This window comes from Crocuta crocuta, unplaced genomic scaffold (genome assembly GCF_008692635.1).
Source record: "Crocuta crocuta isolate KB4526 unplaced genomic scaffold, BGI_CrCroc_1.0 scaffold102, whole genome shotgun sequence".
NCBI lineage: Eukaryota > Metazoa > Chordata > Mammalia > Carnivora > Hyaenidae > Crocuta > Crocuta crocuta.
The window spans coordinates 1,057,030-1,079,960 of record NW_027530019.1 but is presented as its reverse complement, the minus strand read 5'-3'; the positions used below and the strand labels follow the sequence as shown (position 1 = coordinate 1,079,960).

The window sequence follows — 22,931 nt, the reverse complement described above, 5'->3', positions numbered from 1 at the left end:
CAGGTGAAGGTCTTTGGTTTTGAAAAGTTTGAAGAATTGTAATATCTAGGTGTTAAAAGGAATATTGACCTAGATTTTTTTTATTGTCTGTTAATTGTCTACCTGCCCCCACTAGAAGGAAAACACCATTGGAGAAAAGAACCTGTCTCTTTTTCACATTTCATACCTAGTGCCTAGAAAGTGCCTAGAGATCATCTATCAGTCATAGGTGCTCCATAAATATTTATGGAAAGAGGTGAGGAAGAAAGGGACTACAAAGGATCTCTAAGAATTACAAAAGATCTGTTTTAGGCATTATCCTCATCTTATCAAATGTATTTTATGTTGCTTACGTATATGTGACTTTCTTTTTCCCTCAGTTTTCTGGCGTGTGCATAACCAGTGTTTAATAAGTAGTTATTGACTGAAGAGTGTCAGAAAAATTAGCGAAAGGCTTTGAAATGGGCACTCATTCCAGTTGTCTCTGCCTTTCAATATATTTGGGTGTTTTACAACTCAATGAGTTATATAAAATTAATAATAGTTCAGATGATTTTGTCCATAAAAATGAAAATTAATTGTGTCTGGTGGAATGTAATTAATTGTTCATCCATTTTATTTTGGCATTCCTTTCCTGACTATACACATGTGTCCTTTAAATTCTTCTTTGAACAAGTTATAAGAACTTACTGGTTTTCTCATTAGTGACTGAGTTAGGTAAAATCTCTGACAGGACCATTCTATATCTGCATGAGTCCTAATTATACCCTCTTTTAACGACTATCTTTTAACACGACAAAACACATAAAAAAAATTTTTTTCATTCACAGCCATGTTTCTTCTTAGAAATGAACCCTGAGGATTTGTGAAATCTCTAGATTCAGTCGTTTGATTATGAGGACCCACCTTGAATAGTTTGTGTTGGGGATTAAACCTTGTGTTTCTGACCAGTTAAGGCACAACTCCCTTATTAAATATCAGCTCTTCCACAACTTTGAGAAGTGGGGATTCAGGTAGAAATATACACTGCCTTGCTAAACATGTTAGGACTTTGTCCACCAGATGTCACCCTGACATCTTAGGATCCATAGAAAATAAAACTAGCTTTCCTTTGATAAGTAGGTTAATTTTTGATAGTGCAATATAAAACTGGTGGTATCTAATTTCTTAAAATAGAGGCTGAGGCAGGCAGGATTGGAGGATTGGAGGCAAAACTTAGGTCTTCATGTTCTCCACATTCCTGCTTACTTGAGATGCTTTTCCATATAGCATTGAAAATTTTTCTCTCACTATTTAGTTATGATGCACCTTTTCATAAAGTACTCTCTTAATTAAAATATAATCATTCACAAATAAGTATAAAATGTATGGTTCTTTTCTATATATTGTAAGAGGCCTCTTAATTCTAGAACAGTATCCATTCAGACATCATCCATGGTGACAGTCTTTGAGGATTATGACAAAGACCCTCTTCTGGATCAAACTTCAGTCAGGCTCCTCTGAGCCATCTTTTCAAGTAGGCCTTATCCTTGGGCCTTGCCTTTGTCCTGTCTAGTCCAGTTGTAGTAAGAATCCTGCAAACTTATTTTAGCAAGAATTCCCCCCTTGATACCTTGGCTTGCCTTCAGCAAGAATCTTGTTAGTTTGTTTAGCTAAAATCTGCCTACCCTTGTTGTCTCCTCTTTGTAATTTTTATCCACTGATGCCTCACTCTGCTCCTTTGCTACAAATATCCAGGTTTTTTTTTTGTATTTGTAGTTGAGCCCAGTCTCTCTGCTGTTCTGTTACAGTCTTTACCCCTATTACAATAGTGCTGAATAAAGTGTTGTTAAAATATATATTTTGACAAGTGTGTGTGTTCTGTTATGAGAAACTAAAATTGACCTCCCTCACCAGAAGTTTTCCATCATTTTCCAAAATTTGTACTTCAGTATTTTAATTTTTATATTAATTTTCTGGCTCTTCAAAGTACATGATACCCAAGATAAAGTAATCAATTTATTACAGTTCATTTATATGGACCTGTACATATAGACAGAGAACGAAAATCTCTGTAGCATCTACTATATATCAGGTTCTTTACACGTATAATTTATGTGTTAGTTAAATTCTCTTGAGTTTTTTGAGATTTGCTTTGGATTATTAGAAAACCCCAAGCTATGCATAGTAAACAATGCCATCTATCTGAGTCTTGATGGGGGAGAATCCTTGGTGTTTCACATTTCTTTTCATCACCTCTGGCTCCATCCTCCTGAATTCTTTTTCTTAAGTTTTTATTTCACTTAAAGTTAGTTAACATACAGTATAATATTCATTTCAGGTGTATAATTTGGCGATTCAACATTTACATACAACACCCAGTGCTCCTGAATTCTTGATCTCACTAGAATTTTTATTTCTATAATTGTTTTTCTCTATGCTCCCTACAGACCCAATGTAGAACACAAAATGGTTTCTTTTAGTTCCTTCCAAATGCTAGTCATACCGAGATTCATAAAATTTAATACTTTGCTTAAAACACAATGATGGAGCAGAGACATCACTTTAAGTTTGTCTGCCTTCAAAACTAGAGCTATTTCTATTCACTTTTCTTTCTGACATATTTGCTAACTATATATGGTGGACAGAGAATTAAAAATATAAAATGTATTTGACTTATTATGAGATAGGAAACCATATGAGTGAAAATTCATAAATTTGTATTTCAAAGAGAAACTTCTATTGTTTAAAGCAGTGATTCTCATACAAATATCCATTAATTGATGTGGTTGTTCTTACCATAGGTTTTGCAATAGTTAATTATATATAAAGTAATCTAAAATTCAAACATGTGCAAAGTAATGTAGTTTCTAATTCTCTAAGAATTGGTTACCTGTCTACCAATGTCTATACCAGAGTGAGCCACTAGGTGTCATTCTGGCACAGAAATTATCAAAAAAGGCCCTCGAAAAACAAGTGAGCTCACTTTCAAGGTAGAAAGATACTGTTTTGCCCTTTCGAGTACAGTACATGAATTTTGTGTCCACTCAGCCTTCCATATCCATCTGCCCAAGGAAAGATTAAAATTATTTCAATGAAGTAAAATTTTTCTACTCCAAGAGAAATGTAATAGATGGCTTTTGATATTCAAAGTAGGGTTATTCCTAACAGATTTGATAATAAAGACAAATCTCTTTTAGAGTTGTAACATAAAAGACAATATGCCATGGAATAAATCTAACAAGAATATGCAAAACCCGTATGAGGAAAGCTTCATAGCAGTCTTGAAAGACACAGCAATAGACTTGAGCAAATTAAAAGGCATCCTTCTTTATGGATAGAATGTGTCAATGACAAGTAGATATCAGTTCTCCTCAAGTTAGCACTTCCATTTGGTGCTATACCAATTGGAATACCACAACTACTTCTGGAGCAAGAGAAATTGATTCTAAGGTTCATATAAGAAATAAGCTTGCAAGAATAACTGTGAAAGTCTTGTTTAAAAAAAAAAATGAGGGGGCCTACCCTTACCAGACATTAAAACATACTATATGCCTCGATAATTAAAACACCAAGGTATTGTTGGATAATACTTTAGTGGAGAGAATATCAAATCCAGAAATATACCAAAGTGTATATTGAAATGTATTATATATTACATGTGGCTACTCAGATCCCTAGGGGAAAAGGTGGGCTTTTAAATAAATGATAGGGTGGCAACTGGATAGTCATTGAATCATATCATACAAAGAATGAACTCCAAATAGATCAAAGATATCAATGTAAAAATACCATGTACGTTAGAAGAAAAGGAAAAGTTCTAGTAAATATAAGAAGAAAACTGCTCTGAAAAATTTACCCTGAAGTGCTCATCTATTAATATGAAACAAAATATAGATATGGTTATTCATTATATCCATATCATATTCTCTGATATGGAGTGTTTCCAGACATATTGTTAAAATGACATATTGGAAAAAGAAGTATAAAAGAATATAGGATACTAACTTTTGTATAAGAAAGAAGGGAGATAAATGCACCTATTTTGTAAACGAAAAAGAAGAAGATGATGACAACAACACACAGTAAAAAAAAAAAAAAAAAACGGATACCTAAATGGGAAGAGTGGGAACAGGATGAAGATGAAACCTCTGTTTGTATCCCTTTTGTTTTAATATAGTTTTGGTCTTTTGACCAAATTTTGACAAAACAGTTGATCTGGACTTTAAAAATATTAGTGTTGTAAAAGTCAAAACAGGGAAATATTCTAGCTTAAAGGAAACTAAAGAACTTTTTTTTTTCAAAAGGGAATAGTTATAAAGACACTTTTGATGTGTGCGCTTCAATGAAATTTTAAGTTATAAAGAAAAGGAAGTCCTCTTTTATGATGCCCACAGAGAGCACTGTTAAAGAACATCAGTAACCTCTGTCCCACATCATTTTGCTGATACTTTTGAGTAGCTAAGTTCTGTATGAACATTAGAAGACATGGAGAATAATCCTCCAATATGAAAAAGAAGGGGGGAAAAAGCTTGCTATTTAGGCTATAAGATGAGGGGTGTCCTCTTTTCAAATTTGTTCTTAAATCTTTGAAATTCAATAGATAAATTAACCTAGTTTTTAAATGAAAAGTTCCTTTCATTTAGACATGAAAATCACATTTGAATTACTGCTTAAATTGAGAAAATATGAGAGGAGGCTGGGTTGTAGGAAACAGTACATTAATTAGTTTAACAAAAGCACTTGCAAAAAATTTTGACTTTCCTCAAGTGAAAAAAATATATTCCTGTGTAAAGTTGTAAGTTAAAATCCATTACTGAAAATAATTTGAGCATTTATTAGGAGACTTCAATTGGTAAACTACAGGTAGTATTACCTGATATTTTTAGCCTATGACTTGAGGTAAGGATTAAGCTTGTTAGATGATATTTGTGAAAGAAATTTGTTATTTTAGAAGAATATGAGAAATCAGTGTGTTAAGTACTCCTGTACAGGGCCTAATCATAATTAAGATAGATCTTTTTTTAGTTGTATAACCCATCAAATTAAATTTAAGAAAAGTTTGGTCTTAATTAATCATATTTGGATCCAAAAAATAAAACTGTAACTCCATGAAGAGTTGAGATTACAAATTAATATTTATTTTGATAAATTCCAAACATGAACTCAAGTAAAGGGAATAATATAATTAAATAACTTTACACCTATGTCTAATCTTGTTTTATCTATAATGACCTCCATGTCCCCTCCTCTTAATTACTTTGAAGCAAATCACAGATATCAAATAATTTTAAGATTAGATTATGTATTATTAGGATCTTTATATTTATTCCTATTACTATAAAATTGGTCCATCTAAGATACTAGCATTAGCAGACCTCAGCACTTAAAATAATTCATTGTTTCTATAGTTCTTTTTTTTTTTTAATATTTTTATTTATTTCTAGGAGAGAGAGAGAGAGAGCGTGAGCAGGGGAGGGTCAGAGAGAGAGGTAGACACAGACTCTGAAACAGGCTCCAGGCTCTGACCTGGCAGTCAGCACAGAGCCCAACGCGGGGCTCGAACCCACAAACCGTGAGATCATGACCTAAGCAAAAGTCGGACGCTTAACCGACTAAGCCACCCAGGCGCCCTTATAGTTCTTTAGTTTAGCAAACTATACTAGTACCTTGTGGCATATGTCACATGAACTTGACAGCTTCCCCAAACCTTTTTTTTTATGACATCTTTTGCTCTAACAACAAATGTGATTTGTTTTATTATAATAAAATGTAAATTTTTGGACATCTGCAGTAGTCTTATGAACAAATATTTTACACATGATTAATGTGTGATATTACAAAGTCATCCAAAAGGGTCTGTTCAAAGTATCAGATAGATGAATGGATTTTAACACAATAGAGTATGAAAAGTTCAGTGATATGACTTCATATACCACATTGCAACTCACCTAAAATGCTATCATCTATTGAGTTTTGATATAGTGGTAAAGAAGAATATAATTATCTGAAAGACTATTAAAATACTACTCCTTTGTCCAACTACATGTCTTTGTCAGACCAGATTTTATTTATATACTTCAACCAAAACAGTATATTAAAATACATAAAGGCAGGGGCGCCAGGGTGGCTCAGTCGGTTGAGCATCTGACTTTGGCTCAGGTCATGATCTCACGGTCAGTGAGTTCAAGCCCCATGTCAGGCTCTGTGGTGACAGCTGAGAACCTGAAGTCTGCTTTGGATTCTGTGTTTCCGTCTTTCTCTGCCCCTCCCCTTCACGTGCTCTGCCTCTTTCTCTCAAATATAAATAAACATTAAAACTTTTTTAAGAAAACAGATAAATGCAGAAGCAGATATGAGAATTTAATTGTCTTCTATTAAGCCTGATATTAAAGGGTTTTCAAAATTGTAAAACAAAGTCACAATTCTTTTTACTATTTTTTAAAAATATACGCAATTTTTTAAAAACTTTTTAATGTCAAAACGTGTTTATTATTGTTATTTTAAAGTAAATAATTTTTTAAACTCTTAGTTTATTTCTTTAACAAGGTATGTATTAAGGAAATATGAAATAACCCATATCAACAAAAGTTGTTTCTGGTCCTCAATTTTTTTTAGGCGTAAAGAATTCTTGAGACCAAAAGGTTCAGAATCACTTATCTAACTTATCTCTTATTCAAGGGGATGGAAAGAAATAGATAGAAGCGTACTTCATTTTACTTTCCTTTGCTTTATTGTACTTTGCAGATATTGCACATTTTACAAACTGAAGGTTTGTGAATACTTTTCATTGAGCAAGTGTCAGTGCAATTTTTCCAATAACATTTGCTCATGTCATGTCTCTGTGTCACATTTTGGTAAGTCATGAACCATGACCACCATATAAGATGGCACACTTGATTGATAAGTGTTGTTTGTGTTCTGATGGCTCTACCAATTGGCTCCTCCCCTGTCTTTCTCCCTCTCCTTGGGCCTCTTTCTTCCCTGAGACACAACAATATCGAAATTAGGCCAATTGATAACCCTATAATGGCCTCTGAGTGTTCAAGTGAAAGAAGAGTTGCATGTCTCTCACTTTAAATTGAAAGCTAGAAATTATTAAGCTTAGTGGGGAAGGAATGTTGAAAGCCAAGATAGGCCAAAAACTAGACCTCTGTATCACACATTTTGCCGAGTTGTGAATGCAGAGGAAGAGTTCTTGACGAAATTTACAAGTACTACTTTAGTGAACACACAAATGATAAGAAAACCAAACACCCTTGTTGCCAATAGGGAGAAAGTCAGTGGTCTGGATAGAAGGTCAAACAAGCCAAAACTCCTCTTAAGCCAAAGCCTAAGTCAGAGCGAGGCCCCAGCTGTCATCAATTTTATGAAGGCTGAGAGATGAGAAAGCTGCAGAAGAAAAGTCTGAAGCTAGAAGAGGTTGGTTCATGTGGCTTAAGAAAGAAGCCATCTCCATAATGTAAAAGTACAAGATGAAGGAGCAAGTGCTGATGTAGAAGCTGCAGCAAATTATCCAGAATATCTAGATAAGATAATTAATGAAGGTGGCTCTACTGAACAGATTTTCATTGTAGATGAAACAGCTTTCTATTGTAAGAAGATGCCATCTAGGACTTTTCTAGGTGGAGAGAAGTCAATCCCTGGCTTCAAAGCTTCAGAGGATAGACTGATTCTCTTGTTAAGGGCTAATGCAGCTGATGAATCCAGTGCTTATTTAGCATTCTGAAAGTCCTAGGGCCTTTAAGAATGATGCTAAATCTACTCTGCTTGTGCTCTGTAAATAGAACAACCAAACCAGGATGGCAACACATCTGTCTACAGCATAGTTTACTGAATATTTTAAGCCCATATTGTCACCTACTGTCCAGAAAAAATAAATATTTATTTCAAAACATTACTGCTCACTGACTGTGCATCTGGTCATCCAAGAGCTCTGATAAGATGTACAATGAGGTTATGTTTTCATGCCTGCTAACACAATATCCACCCTGCAGCCCACGGATCATGGAATAATTTTGACCTTTAAGTCTCATTATTTAAGAAATACATTTCATAAACTATAGCTTCCACAGATGGTGATTCCTTTGGTGGATCTTGGCAAAGTGGATTGGACACTTTCTAGAAAATACTTGCCATTTTGTATGCCATTAAGAACATTAATAGAGTAAAGTCAAAATATCAAAATGAACAGGAGTTTGGAAGACGTTTATCATAACCCTCATGAGTGAATTTGAGGGGTTCAAAACTTTAGTGGATGAAGTAATCACAGATTTGGTGGAAATGGCAAGAGACCTAGAATTACAATGGAGTCTAAAGATATGACCGAATCGCTGCAAGCTTATTATAAAACTCTAACTGATGAGGAGTTGTTACTTATGGCTGAATAAAGAAAGTGGTTTCTTGAGATGGCACCTGATCCTGATAAAGATGCTGTGAAGATTGTTGAAATGATAATAAAGGATTTAGAATAGTCTATAAACTTAGCTGATAAAGCAGTGGCAACGTTTGTTGAAATTGACTCCAATTTTAAAAGAAGTTCTACCATAGGTAAAATGCTGTCAAACAGCATCATATGCCACAGAGAAATTGTTCATGAAAGGAAGCATCAGTTCACACAGTGAGGTTCATTGTTTTCTTTTAAGAAATTGCCACAGCCATTCCAATCTTCAGCATCCACCACCCTGATCAGTCAGCACCCATTAACATCGAGGCAGGACCTTCCAGCAGCCAAGATTCAGAATCTGTGAAAGCTCACGTATTTTCAAATATGGCTCTATTCCTTTTTTTTCTTTATCAAGTTTTTAATTTAAATTCCAGTTAGCTAACATAGTGTAATACTAGTTTCAGTTATACAATTTAGTGATTCATCGCTTGCATATAATACCCAGTGCTCATCACAAGTGCCGTCCTTAATACTCATTACCCATTTAACCCATTTCTCCACCCACCTCCCCTCCAATAACCTTCAGTTTGTTCTCTGTTGTTAAGAGTTTGCTTTCTGGTTTGCCCCTCTCTTTTCCCCCTGTGTTTATTTGTTTCATTTCTTAAATCACATATCAGTGAAATCATATGGTATTTGTCTTTCTCTGACTGATTTACCTTGCTTAGCATAATATACTTTAGCTCCATCCACGTCATTGCAAATGATAAGATTTTATTATTTTTGATGGCTGCGTAATATTCCTTTGTATTTATATACCACATCTTCTTGATCCATTCTTCAGCTGATGAATAAATTTGGGCTTTTTCTGTAATTTGGCTATTGTAAATAACACTGCCATCAATACCAGGTGCGTGTGTCCCTTCGAGTCTGTGTTTTTGTATTCTTTGGATAAATATAGTGCAATTTCTGAATCATAGGGTAGTTCCATTCTTATTTTTTGAGGAGCCTCCATACTGTTTTCCAGAGTGACTGCACTAGTTTTGCATTCTTGATTTTTAAAAAACCCTGTTTACAGTAGGCATCAACTTGGCTGGTTGCATTTTGGGGCCAGGAGGACAAATTGAAGACCCAGATAGTACTTCTGTTTTATTTCCTTCCATTTTTCACCATAATTTATGGGCTCCAGATTGAATTTGACCTGCCTTGGAATTAAGGTTGATTTTTTTCATCCTTCCTATTAGGAAAACCTTAGTGACTTTTGTCCAAGATCGTCACTTATTAAAAAATATTCCATATTTTTTGTCCTCCATAACTTAGACACATAGAAAATGTTATATTTTAAATTTCTACTCACAGCTTAGTATTTTGGCNTTTTTTCATCCTTCCTATTAGGAAAACCTTAGTGACTTTTGTCCAAGATCGTCACTTATTAAAAAATATTCCATATTTTTTTTCTCCATAACTTAGACACATAGAAAATGTTATATTTTAAATTCCTACTCACAGCTTAGTATTTTGGACTTCCATCGCATCATAATTGGAAAAAGAGTTAGAATGTGAATTGAAAGCAAAATGACTGAAACAACCTCTAGGTATAATTAGAAATTATCCATTTAGGGATGAAGACATTTCTACTTGGAATTAAGACATTTCTACTTGTTACTACTTATGTGTTCAAAATTAATTAAGGATGCAAGTCTGTTCCCAGCTAGACTCTGAGCACCTTTGGAGCAGCAGCTATCTCATCCTGTTTGGTTAGCCCTCGCCTACTCAGCGAATGAAACACAGAAAGTACTCAATCCATATTTGTTTAATTGTAGAATAAAATTGACTTATTTAAAGTGTAATTTTCCTCTAATTTAAAAATCTTTATTCTGCCGTAAAATGTATCTCATTATATAGCATAAGATGTTAATTACCATGTTACATAATGTATCATTTTGGGGAAAAAAATAGGGAAAGCTGTCTGATCAGGTTTGGTGCATTGAAAATCCTCAAAGTTCCCTTGTAAACAATCCACCTACCAGTTTTTCTTTTTTCCTTTATCACTTGGTAGGAATAAGAGGTTTTTTTATTATTAATTTTCATTAAGGAAGATGGTTAATTTAAATGGGAAATGGGTATTGTTGGGGAAATATAAACACAAATCTCCTCCAACCCAGAAATCCTCTCCACAAAGTTAGTTGAAAAAGAAGACATCTGACTTTTGAATAAGCATTAAAACAGAATGTGATGTGCATCTCAGGCCATCAACTAACAGATTGCAAAGACAGAACACCACCCCCCACTTTTATATAACCAAGCAGGTACAACCCATTACTTACATGTTCTCAAAATAAAAAATAGTTAGTTCTCAAATAAGAGGCTTGACAACACCATTTGTCACACACAGTTCATCCCAACCTTAGTTAGAAATTGGGGTGACCATCTGTGCTGTGTTTATCCAGAGGAAAACCAAACTCTTCATGTCTTTATAACAAGAGATAGTTTTGCAACTGGAGCAAGTTGCACAAGGAAGTGACCCTCCCACAGAAACTGGGAGATAGTGGTGTTATCTTCCTTGATGTTTACATTTCAAACAGATGGCTCAGAGTCCTTGAGAAAGAGTTTCCTAGATCATGAAGCTGACTAAATGTTGATCTAGTCTTTAAAGGGATTTATATACATTTCAAAGTAGGTAGTACTTGAAGTTATAATTTTTCTAAGTAAATGCTCAAAGAAAAAGGAGGACAGGGAAATCTCTTCCTTTACCTGCAACAGAGAGAATTAAGTCTCTTATATTTCATTTGTATTTGTCCCTACAGTACCTACTATCTGGTTACTTCAGTCGTTTATGGTAGATGAGTGGGGTGATGAAGAGAGAGAGGGAGCACTGCTCTCATCTCTCTCATACTCTGCTTTGTTTGTCTTTTTCTCCTGTGTCTGAATGTTAACCTTGGCACTTGTTGGCCAAGCCATGACTTGAAGTGACTACTGCCCTGCAAGTGGAAAAGACTCCTTTTAAGTTTGTTCTTCCAAATGTTGGCATGAGGATACATCTGGGAACAGCTTTCTAGCTTCCTCTCCCTTGGTCTCAGGTTTACAAGCCCCCAGATTAACTTGTGGTTAATAAATGCCCATTCAGTCAATAAAGGGATTGAATTATCTCTTCAATCATGATTCAAATTATTTTGCTTTTTTTCTCCCTTTATAAAAATTATTCTTTATGTTTACTTTTTAAAGCTTTTTGGGGGGCACCTGGGTGGCTCAGTTGGTTAAGCATCCGACTTCAGCTCAAGTCATGATCTCATGTTTCGTGGGTTTGAGCCCCACATCTGGGCTCTGTGCTGACAGCTAGCTCAGAGCCTGGAGCCTGTTTAGGATTCTGTGTCTCCCTCTCTCTCTGACCCTCCCCTGCTCATGCTGCCTCTCTCTCTCAGAAATAAATTAAAAAAAAAAAAACATTAAAAAAATAATAATAAAGCTTTTTTGTGTTGTAGGTATGAACGACTAAAAGGCCTGGTTCAAATAATCACATTAGTGAATGTGTCTGAAAAAGTTTTCTTCTCTCCCTCCTGCCATGTGGCACTCTCCTGGTATTCCTCTTGTGTCACTGTCTACTACTTCTTGGTCTCCTTACATGCAACTTTTCTTCTACTTGATCCCCAAACAAAAGAGAGCATCTGAATACAGTCACATGTTCATTGTTCACTATCATCATTCTGTACTTGGTTTCTTCTAGTCCCATGGATTTAATGCCATCTGATATTGATGAATCTACGTCAATATCTCCAGCTCCTATATCTCCTGTCAGTTCCAAACTTTTATATCCAATCGCTTACTTGAAAACTCAGTTAATTAGCTGAAAAGCAATGCACAATTTACATGTAGAAGTAGAATCTTGATGTTCCTAGTCTCACCCTTCCTCCAGCCTTCTTTATGCAATCAATGACACCATTCATTCAGTCAAGCAAAACACAAAACAAAACAAAGACCTAAGAGTCATTTCAGTGACTTACATGGTTTAACCTAAGTTCTGTTAATTCTACTTATAAAATATATTTCATATCAACTTCCTCTGTCAATTCTTTTCCTTTTTAAGTTTATTTTGAGAGAGAGAAAGAGAGAGAGAATCCCAAGCAGACTCTGCTCTGTCAGCTCAGAGCCTGATGCAGGGCTCAAAGTTACAAACTGTGAGATCATGACCTGAAATGAAGAGACGACATTCTACCTGGTGAGCCACCCAGGTGCCCCTCTCTGTGAATTCTTATAGCTCTAGCCCTAGTCCATATACCATCCTTTCCCAGGGAAGAATGAGAACCCGCCCTTCAATCAGTCTCTCAGCTTTCACTCTTTAACCTCTTTCTCCATATATCAATTGCCATGGTCTTTTGAATGTGAATCTTATTCCTTTGGTAATTTTATGATAAACCTTTAAGAACTTAACATTGCATTTAAATTGAAATTCTTTTTTTAAGTTTTTATTTTAATTCCAGTTAGTTAACATACAGTGTAATATTAGTTTCAGGTGTACAATATAGTGATTCAACACTTCCATACTACACCTGGTGCTCAGCATGAGCGCACTCCTTAATCCCCATCACCTGTTTAACTCAACTTCACACACACCTCCCTGTCTAGTAACCTCTAGAATCAATTTGTTCTCAATAGTTAAGTGTCTACTTCTTGGTTTGCCTCTCTCTCTCTCTCTCTCTCTCTCTCTCTCTCTCTTTTTTACCTTTGTCCTTTGTAAGTCAGAGAAAGACAAATACCATAGGATTGCATTCTTATGTGGAATTTAGGAAACAAAACAAATTAAAATTCTTTATTGGAATGTTCTTCATACTTTTTATTCAAATGCTCCTAGATATTTAAAAGTGGACAGCTAAAAGTAAATACTGGGGAAAAGTCCCTTGATTTCTTATTTAAAAATCAACATTTTAAAATAAGAAAGTTACATCTTTCTCTTAAATATATTTAACTATCCAGTTTTAAATATAACAAGCAAAATTATTTTGTAAAATCATCCTGTAGTGAGATGAGACATGGGAATTTTCTTCAATTACCTCATGTTTCTGTGGATTGTAACATTTTTTACAGCTAGAATAAGACAAGGTTTAAGATTTAGCATTAGTTCCATTCTTATATTTTAGGATTTCTTTTGCATAGCCAAATTTTGACTATATAGGTCATTCAGATACGCCTTACTAAGTATGATAGAGAGATGTACCCCTCAGAATTATTATATATGGCTACATTAGTAATTTCATTTCATGGTTAAAACCATTAATTTATAAGTATGCATTTGATGGAACAGGCATGTTCTATCACATCTGAGAGGGAGGAATCCATCCTAATTGACCAAAGCTGGTTTTCTATAGTTCAGAACATGTAATTTGGGAACATTTTGTTCAAGGCTGGAACACACTTAAGTGGATGTTAAGAGTGCAATTTAATCAACACAGTAGACATTAGCAGCAGAAAGAAGAAACAGTATTAGTCATTATTAAGTGTGTGCTTATAAAACACATGCTCTTTACAGGAGAATCTATAACATATTCCTGTTCATTTAAATTTAATAAANTCATGACCTGAAATGAAGAGACGACATTCTACCTGGTGAGCCACCCAGGTGCCCCTCTCTGTGAATTCTTATAGCCTCCAGCCCTAGTCCATATACCATCCTTTCCCAGGGAAGAATGAGAACCCGCCCTTCAATCAGTCTCTCAGCTTTCACTCTTTAACCTCTTTCTCCATATATCAATTGCCATGGTCTTTTGAATGTGAATCTTATTCCTTTGGTAATTTTATGATAAACCTTTAAGAACTTAACATTGCATTTAAATTGAAATTCTTTTTTTAAGTTTTTATTTTAATTCCAGTTAGTTAACATACAGTGTAATATTAGTTTCAGGTGTACAATATAGTGATTCAACACTTCCATACTACACCTGGTGCTCAGCATGAGCGCACTCCTTAATCCCCATCACCTGTTTAACTCAACTTCACACACACCTCCCTGTCTAGTAACCTCTAGAATCAATTTGTTCTCAATAGTTAAGTGTCTACTTCTTGGTTTGCCTCTCTCTCTCTCTCTCTCTCTCTCTCTCTCTCTCTTTTTTACCTTTGTCCTTTGTAAGTCAGAGAAAGACAAATACCATAGGATTGCATTCTTATGTGGAATTTAGGAAACAAAACAAATTAAAATTCTTTATTGGAATGTTCTTCATACTTTTTATTCAAATGCTCCTAGATATTTAAAAGTGGACAGCTAAAAGTAAATACTGGGGAAAAGTCCCTTGATTTCTTATTTAAAAATCAACATTTTAAAATAAGAAAGTTACATCTTTCTCTTAAATATATTTAACTATCCAGTTTTAAATATAACAAGCAAAATTATTTTGTAAAATCATCCTGTAGTGAGATGAGACATGGGAATTTTCTTCAATTACCTCATGTTTCTGTGGATTGTAACATTTTTTACAGCTAGAATAAGACAAGGTTTAAGATTTAGCATTAGTTCCATTCTTATATTTTAGGATTTCTTTTGCATAGCCAAATTTTGACTATATAGGTCATTCAGATACGCCTTACTAAGTATGATAGAGAGATGTACCCCTCAGAATTATTATATATGGCTACATTAGTAATTTCATTTCATGGTTAAAACCATTAATTTATAAGTATGCATTTGATGGAACAGGCATGTTCTATCACATCTGAGAGGGAGGAATCCATCCTAATTGACCAAAGCTGGTTTTCTATAGTTCAGAACATGTAATTTGGGAACATTTTGTTCAAGGCTGGAACACACTTAAGTGGATGTTAAGAGTGCAATTTAATCAACACAGTAGACATTAGCAGCAGAAAGAAGAAACAGTATTAGTCATTATTAAGTGTGTGCTTATAAAACACATGCTCTTTACAGGAGAATCTATAACATATTCCTGTTCATTTAAATTTAATAAATGAATCATGAAAATATATAGAATACTGGATAAGTGACCGAGTGACAACAAGCAGGGGGCTTTCAACCAAGTATGAGTAGTAATGGATTTATAGCACCCAGTCATCTTTTGGCAAAAGTTAATGAGATGTATCTTTTCCAACTCTAAATAAACATTATTTATCTTATTTCCCATATATGAATATTTTTCTTTATAATGTGACATTGATTAGAAGTGAACTTAAAAAAATCTCTGACCTCTTCCTAAGATCATGCAAAACATGCAACTGAAACACTGGACTACCTCATGGATGGTAGCAGCATAAACGACCATTTTGGCTATATTACCAGAACTCACCCCAAGTTATGGCCCTCCTTAGATCTGGATCTAAACGGATTTTTGTATAAAATGGAGCTTGTAGTCACTGATTCTTCCAGGGTACCTCATATACAGATTTCACTATACTCCTTTCTCTGTAGATTTCTTTTTTTGTAAATGTTTATCTATTTATTTTGAGAGACAGATAGAGAGTGAATGGGGGAGGGGCAGAGAGAGACGGAGACCGAGAATTCCAAGCAACAATGTGGGACTTGAACTCACCAACCGTGAGGTCATGACTTGAGCCAAAGCCAAGAGTCAAGCGCTTAACCTACTGAGCCACCCATGCACCCCTCTGTAGCTTTCTTTCTAAAAAGCTTATGGTTACTGAGTTTCAATTGATACCACAATGTCTTATATAATTTTTCCTACTTAAAGGCTCAATGTTTCTTTCAGAAAAATATAACATTTAAAAATCTATACTTTTTAAGTGATATATTTTCCTCAGAAAAATATTAAAAATTAAACAGTTGATTGATTTTAGAAAGATAAAATGGTTTCACTATTATTTTTTTTTCAAATAACTTACTTCATGTGACTGTAGCTTTCTGTTTCTAGTTTAATTCTTTTGAAAATTATGATACAGATTGCAGCTGCAGTCACGGCAGGCCATCTTTCCAAGGTAACGGTCATTCCATCAGGACATATGCAGGTGCCTGTTCTCTAAAAACAATCTCAGCAAGAAATGGGTGATAGAATTTCATTTATGCAAGGCAGAATTCTATAAACAGGTCATAATTTTAGTATATATTATGTCCATTGCCTTCAATTTGTTATATTGATCCTTTAATACTATTTTCTTTTTCTTNTTCCAAGGTAACGGTCATTCCATCAGGACATATGCAGGTGCCTGTTCTCTAAAAACAATCTCAGCAAGAAATGGGTGATAGAATTTCATTTATGCAAGGCAGAATTCTATGAACAGGTCATAATTTTAGTATATATTATGTCCATTGCCTTGAATTTGTTATATTGATCCTTTAATACTATTTTCTTTTTCTATATGACAGACAAGAAATATGGAGAATCCTAAAATTCTCTTTCACTGTAAAACATGCTTATCATATAAAAAAGGAAGAAGCCAAAGGAATAAAATACCATATCTTTGACTATGTGTATGATAGGAACACAGATTGTAGTGTTGAATTGAGTAGGTTCAAATCCCAACAATGCTACCAGCTAACTATATGATCCTGGGAGTGGTACTTTACTTTTCTGTGTCTCAGTTTCTTTATTTGTAAAATAGAGATGATGTTAATAGTAACTATATCATATGGTTGCTAAGAAATGAAGTGAGCCATTCAGGTAAACCATCTGATTCCAGGAAGTGTTCAGTAAGCATTAGCTAACACCATCCAAGACAACCACTGTTGATGATTTGCTCTTATGCTTTTTTCTCATGTATTTTCAACATTTGTTATAATAGTAATAATAAATGTATGTGTATCCTGCTTTTCTTTTGAAATTAACTTTTCATAACTTTCAATAATTTTTATGACTACAAAATCGTTACACACTCTTTGTAACAAAAAATATATTTGGGTAACACATTGACTCAAATATTGCTTTGATCATGGAAACTATTTTAAAATGCTTTTTTCTAGAGTATCTTAGAACACTGGTATAAACAACTGAGGATGGCCCTCCTCATCTGTGAGAAAGCATAATATAACTGAAAATTGGTTACTTGTCCCAAGGGAAATTAGACATTCTTCCCGAAAATGAGTCTTCAGAGGGCACTTATAATGGGGTCCTTATGCCGACTGCCTCATTGATAGATATGTGACTTAAAGCCAGTGTCTCCAAGAAAACAGTCCATTTACTGCTCATCACTAGTTGCTCTCTTGTTTCAGGATACAGCTCCCAGAAGACTTCTTCAGGAGGAAAGAAGCTCTAATATTGTGGAATAGAAATACCAGAAGACTTCTATCAGGTCAGCTTGCTGTGACAAAATACCACAGGCTGGGTGGCTTAAACAACAGAAATTTGTTTTCTACCTTTCTGAAGGCTGGAAGTCCAAATATGTTGGCAGATTTGGTTTATGGGGAGAGTTATTTTCCTGGCTGGCAGATGGCCACCTTTTTGCTGTGTCTTCACATGGTAAAGAAACAGAAACAGAGGAACAGAGATATCTCTTCTTTTTCTCCTCCTCCTCCTCCTTTCTCTTTCTCTTCTTGAGAGAGAGCATGTGAGCTGAGTAGAGGAGAAGAAGGAGGGNTGCTGTGTCTTCACATGGTAAAGAAACAGAAACAGAGGAACAGAGATATCTCTTATTTTTCTCCTCCTCCTCCTCCTTTCTCTTTCTCTTCTTGAGAGAAAGAGAGCATGTGAGCTGAGTAGAGGAGAAGAAGGAGGAAGGGAGGAAAGGAGGGAGAGAGGGATAGAGAGAGAGAGAGAGAGAGATTGAGAATCCCAGGCAGGATTCTCAAGCCCCAATGCAGGGCTCAATCTCATGTCCCTGGGATCATGACCTGAGCTAAAATCAAGAGTTGGATGCTCAACTGACTGAGCCACCCAGGCATCCCTCTTCCTCTTCTTAAAATGCCACATTCCTATCTGATTAAGGCTCCTATCTGGTTTGGGAGGACGGCAATTCAGTTCATAGTAGTTCCCATATTCTGTGCAAGGGAATGTCAATCCTTCATTCTGGGTGAGTGCATTTTCCTTGTCCCATCATGTGACAGAAAAGGAATTTCTCTGTTTTGTTTAACATCTAACATTATCATGAAAATAATAAACGAACATCTTACTGTGTGCTAGGAACTGTGATGGATCCTGGGGCTTGAACTCTCTTCTTCAGAAAATCCATTGCCTCCATTTGTCAACCCATGCTATGTTTCGAACCTTTTGATGGCTTTTACCTCATTCATTTGGCCAAATTTACCTCTCACATAGTAGTCCAGTATGAACCATTCACTGTACTTCATTTCTTCATTCTGCAAGTGCTTCTGAGTGCTTACCACATGCTGGGTATGTTGTAGACATTGCTGATACAGAGGCAATGTAAACAGAGTTTCTGCTTTCATGGAATTTAAAACCAATATTTAAATTCCCTTGTCAGGGTTCCGACAAGGAATGAACAAAATAACATGCTATCAGTTAGTAACCCTTATTGTGAAGACATAATAAGGAGGCAAGGAGGAGAGAGCAATTTAGGTGAATATATGTGCTATTTTGGATAGGGTGGTTAAGGAAGCTTTCCTGGATCATGTGGGCATTTGAATAGGGACTTGAATAATTAAAGAAGGAAGTTGAGTGTGACTATTTAGGGAAAGGGCATTTCAGTCAGAAGGCAGAGCAAATGCAGAGTTGTTGACGTGTGAACATGCTTGAGGTATCTGTAAGATAGTAAGCTGACCAAAGGGGATGAGGAAAGTAAACTAGGAGAAAGGAAGACTGAAAAGTGTAATTGAAGAGAGAGCCAGGGACCTGATCATGTAAGATTAGGTGGCATGGTAAGTCTTTGAGTTTCAAGTAGATAAGAAACCCTTGGATTAGGGGATGAGGTTGGTGGCTGTGTTGAGAATAGAAGCTAGCAGGCAAGTGTAGAGAGAGGAGCCACTCTTGTCCTAGCAGCTTTCTAGTCTAGAAGACCTAGCTCTGCGTCACTGCATTCCTGCTTCCTCATCTTTATCTGATCTCCTTATCCAGCACCATTCCACTCCTCTCCACTTACTCATTCCTTTTTGATCCCCAGCTCACCTCATTGACTGATTTCATCTGTGTCTAGCATGCTTTATATTTTATTTAATATTGCCAGCAACTTCACATACATTAACATTCTTGGGGGGCGCCTGGGTGGCTCAGTCGGTTAAGCATCCAACTCGGCTCAGGTCATGATCTCGCAGTTCGTGGGTTCGAGCCCCATGACGGGCTCTGTGCTGACAGCTAGCTCAGAGCCTGGAGCCTGGTTCAGATTCTGTGTCTCCCTTTCTCTCTGACACTCTGCTGCTCACGCTGTCTCTCAGAAATAAATAAAATATTAAAAAATTTTTTAAAAAAACAACATTCTTGGTTTCTCCCAACTAAATCCATTATTTTGAGAATGACTTCCTAAATTGGTATGATTCTATCTTACTAAAGTAACACTTTTCTTACTTGAAGATATTTGACTCCAATACCTTATCTAAGTGGAATGCACAAGAGAATCCAGAAAAGTAAGCCCTTGCCAGAAAAGATGCCCCAAATCCATGACCTCAAGTTCACATGTTTTCCTCTTATAGCGTCATCTCCACAAATGACTATTAAAAGAAATACAAGGTAAATGTCCATGGTGCACTGTAGCAAGAAGTTTCCCTCCTTCCTGGTTTCTAGGATTTCCACTTATAATCCCACTGAGTGTGAAGGGGAGTTTTTTTTCCCCAGCTGACAGGATAGAGCATTCAGCTCATTCAACATGATGTAAGGTAAAGTCAGCCCCATAGCTCTAAACCGCTCCATCAGTAGGAAATAGTGGGGACACCAAAAGGAATGGAATAGGACATTTTGACCAGAAGGAGGAAGAATGTATCTGACATTTTTAAAGTTTAGAATTGAGAGGTCCTAGAGGGCTGCAGTTGACAAATTGGAAGCATTTCTTACTCTTAAGCTTTCTTTTATTCTCATCTGCTTCCATATCTTTCCACTGTCTACCTTCTACTTTGTCTAACTCATTTCCATCTCTCTACCTGGGGAAAAAGAGGCTGAATTTTGTATATCATTCTATCTAAACAGTTTATTTTTTAAGAACTACAGAGAAATTTATGGAAATAATGAACACATAGAGCAAAATGCATAGAAGTGTCTCAGGAATGCTCACCAAGGCATTACTCTTTGTAATGGTGACTGCGTAATACATTTAAGTTTAGCATCTATTTTTTATGTTGCAGAGTTGGCACCTGAATTAATCAAGATAAATGAGCTGGCCCTGAAAACAATGAGCAATGTCTAAACAACTGTGGCATAGATTTTCAATGACTGTCTCTTGAATTGAATTCAATTTCAATACTAATCTGTCCCATTAAATGAATTACATAAATCCTGAAAAAGATAACTTGTGTATCCAGCTTATAATTATGATGGCTGTGAAAAGAGAGGAAGGCCCTCGGTAGACTTCTTAATGACAGTGCAATGGATATTTTACTCAGGTTTCCAATAGGCCCCTAAACAGTGAGAGACCTGGCTTCATCAGTTATCAGTTGCATGAGGTATAATTTTTCTAAGCCTCTATTTTCTTATCTATAAAACGGTAATATGATTGACAGCCCCCCTTAGACTTTGACAAGAGAGACCCCTGGCCTGGGCCACACCCTGGTCTTTTTCTGCCTATGGCCCCCAGAAGGTGTGAAGAGTTAACTCTTCACTCAGGCTAAAGTGCCCCAACTCTGCCCCACAGCCCAGCTCTGAGCATTGAGGTTTCCAGAATTTCAGGTTGTGAGACTCTGAGGGGCTGTGTCAGAGGTGAAAGGGGTATTTCACTGAGGATCCACAGTGGGCATTTCAGTCATGTTGTGCAGTGCAGGTGGAGCCTGAGGTGAGAAAAGAGGGTTGCACCAGGGATGGGTACCCTAGGGTGTAAAACCCCAAGGGGTGAGAGAATATGAAAATGAAACTGAAATTCTAGGTAGTTATGAAGCATATTTTTAAGAGGCTAGGGGCACCTGGGTGGCTCAGTCGGTTAAGCGTCTGACTTCGACTCAGGTCATGATCTCATGGTTCGTGGGTTCGAGCTCCGCATCAGGGTCTGTGGTGACAGCTAGCTCAGAGCCTGCAGCCTGCTTCCGATTCTGTGTCTCCCTCTCTCTGACCCTCCCCTGCTTATGCTGCTTCTCTCTGTCTCAGAAATAAATTTAAAAAAATAAAATAAAGATGAGGATAGACTGTATTGTATTTAGCATGTTGTTAGCTTGATTCATTATTATTTTTAAAGATTACTTGTAATTTGAGATAATTGGAGATTCACATTAAGATGTAAGAAATAATATAGAGGGAGCTCTTGTAGACTTTGCCTAATTTACCCCAAAGATAACATTTTGCAAAACATAGCATGACATCACGACCAAGATATTGACATTTGTACAATCCAAAGATTATATTCTGATTTCCCCAGTTTTACTTGTTCTCATTGTTATGAATGTGGGTATTAAGTTCTGTACATTTTATTACCTGCGTAGATTCATGTATTTGCTACCACAGTCAAGACACTTCTCACACCACAAGGACTCCTTGTGGATTTATTGCTTTTAAATATGTAGGCATATAGAATGTCCCAGCAAATGAAGGGAAGTACTTTTAAAATTAAATGTTTGGCTAGGCTAAATTAAGAGTAAAGGGGCGCCTGGGTGGCTTAGTTGGTTAAGCGTCCGACTTTCGCTTAGGTCATGATCTCATGGTTCATGGGTTCGAGCCCCATGTCGGGCTCTGTGCTGACTACCAGATCAGAGCCTGGAGCCTGTTTCAGTCTGTGACTCCCTCTCTCTCTGACCCTCCCCTGCTTACTCTGTCTTTCTCTCTCTCTCTCCTAGAAATAAATAAAACATTAAAAAAAAAAAAAACTTTAAATTAAGAGTAAAGTAATAGATCAGAATGGAGAACATTTCCGAAAGGGAGAATGCTTCCTAACACAAAATACCACTATTAACCCAGTCATTCCATTAGGAGAAGCTCTTCTCCCATCTACATTTGGAGATGGGACTGTGGGAAGGTTGTAGTTGAAATTGCTGCCTCTGATTCCTAGGACAGGTGGTTTCTCCATTCTTTACTGCTCAGCACCTCACATCTACATACTGTTGCCTCAACACTCCTTTTGTTCTTTATTGCTCAGTACCTCTGCATCTATAAACACAGGAAAGCTGACACTGTGTAACCCTCATATTTCAGCAAACTTGTTGGGCTTACTAAGGAGCTATGATTTCTATAGAGTTTATAGAAGGCTAATATTATTGGGACCTATAGATTTCTCAGGCATATATTCACTCCACCCTGGGTGTAGACTTTTAGGGCAACTCATAAGGCATAACTAACAAGGCTAACTTATGTTCTACTGGGACCGTTGGACAAGGCAGAAAGGAATTTTATTATCTGCTAATAGTGGGAGTTACTGTTGAAGAGTGTGGAAAAAGAAAAAAAAAACACTAGGAGAGGAAGAGATAAAGTAAGAAACTCATGAAACATAATCAAATGAAAAGAATTGGAGTTAGATTACAGTCAGGACTCAAGTTTGGAACATTTCTACCCTTGAACTTCCTGCAGCTTGTCCCAGATGTTCTGTGGTCTACCCTGGAATCCCTCTGATGGTTGGCAGG

General features: G+C 36.1%; 1 long non-coding RNA gene across 12 annotated transcripts in view; it reads left to right on the top strand.

Moving 5' to 3' along the window:
• The window catches only part of LOC144231822 (uncharacterized), a 117,943-nt gene that overhangs the window by 34,031 nt on the left and 60,981 nt on the right, over nucleotides 1-22,931 (top strand). For all 12 annotated transcript variants that reach the window (XR_013335194.1, XR_013335198.1, XR_013335202.1 and 9 more), the window contains one exon: nucleotides 17,502-17,581. This is a non-coding gene — a long non-coding RNA (uncharacterized LOC144231822). The remainder of the gene's footprint in view (nucleotides 1-17,501; nucleotides 17,582-22,931) is intronic.